Genomic DNA, 1,744 nt, shown 5'->3' with positions numbered 1-1,744 from the left:
TTCCAATAGTGTACTGATTGTTGTGACAACAGTACTCACTATGTAGGAATAGCTCCACAAAACTCCACCTTGTCTCAATTTTTCACGCCACATTCACATGATCTTCAAGAATCTCCACCTTGACATGATAAATTGTGCCAACTTAGTGCTACAAACTTCGATGTCTCTGCGCCATTACAGCGCCTTGCACCCAAAGGTGCTTAATTTCTGAGGATGTTTATCAAATTTGAGCAATGCTCAAACTTGACTGCTAGTACCGTCTTCGTCATCATGTCGGCTGGATTTTCATGAGTGCTAATTTTCTTAAGACAAATTTCACCTTCGTCGACAATCTCTCGTATAAAATGAAACTGAATGTCGATGTGCTTGGTCCGTGCATGGTGAACATGATTCTTTGCTAAATGAATAGCACTTTGACTGTCACAGTAGACTTCCATATTTTCTTGAGAAATTCCCATGTCACCAACCAGACCTCGTAACCACAAAGCTTCCTTGACAGCCTCTGTAACTGCCATATATTCAACTTCTGTAGTAGATAATGCAATTGTTGACTGCAACATAGAACGCCAACTAATTGGACCGCCAACTAAAGTAAATACGTAGCCTGTTGTAGACCGGCGTTTATCCAAGTCACCCGCGTAATATGAATCCACATAACCTTTGACATAAGACCCCAAACTTGCATCTCTCTGGTACACCAAACCAACATCCAATGTGCCGCACAAAAAACGCAATATCCATTTCACAGCATTCCAGTGCTCTTTTCCTGGATTAGCCATATACCTACTAACCACACTGACTGTCTGTAAAATATCTGGCCGAGTGCAAACCATCGCATACATGAGACTACCAACCGCACTCGCATAAGGAACCTTGTTCATGTAATCGCGTTCCTCATTTTTTGATGGAGACATACTTGCTGACAGTTTCATATGAGATGCCAAAGGAGTCGCAACAGGCTTTGAGTTTTTTCATTCCAAAACGTTCCACAACCTTTTGTAGATATTTCCTTTGACTAAGACGAACACATCCTCTACTTCTGTCTCTAACAATCTCCATCCCAATAATTTTCTCTGCTGGACCCATATCTTTAATTTTAAACTCTCTACCCAATTCAAACTTGAGCTTGTTAATTTTCCCCATGCTTTTGGCAGCAATAAGCATGTCGTCAACATAGAGAAGTAAGAAAATAGAAGAACCGTCTTGTAGTCTCCTGAAATATACACAGTGATCTTCGTGTAAATCCCCGATCAAGCATGAAGTTATCAAATCTTAAGTACCATTGTCGAGGCGACTGTTTTAATCCGTACAAAGATTTCCTCAACGTGCATACTAAACTTTCTTTACCAACACCTTTAAATCCTTCGGGTTGTGAAATGTATATGTATTCCTCCAAGTCTCCGTGTAAGAACGCAGTTTTGACGTCAAGTTGTTCTAACTCGAGATCAAAATAACCCACCATAGACAAAAGGACCCTAATAGAAGTATGTTTTACCACCGTAGAGAAGATTTCATGGTAGTCAACGTCTTCCAATTGTGCATAACCTTTTGCTACTAATCGCGCCTTATATCGTACACCATTTTTGGAGCCCGGAACACTATCTTTCTTGGTAAAAACCCACTTGCTGCCGATAGAATTCTTTCCATTAGGTAATGGTACCAATTCCCAAGTTTGATTTTTGCGAAGAGATTGCATTTCCTCTTCCATAGCAAATTTCCAATACTCCACATGAGGATCCTTTAA

The sequence above is a fragment of the Papaver somniferum genome, chromosome 3, assembly GCF_003573695.1.
Source record: "Papaver somniferum cultivar HN1 chromosome 3, ASM357369v1, whole genome shotgun sequence".
Lineage (NCBI taxonomy): Eukaryota > Viridiplantae > Streptophyta > Magnoliopsida > Ranunculales > Papaveraceae > Papaver > Papaver somniferum.
This window is presented reverse-complemented; position numbering follows the sequence as displayed.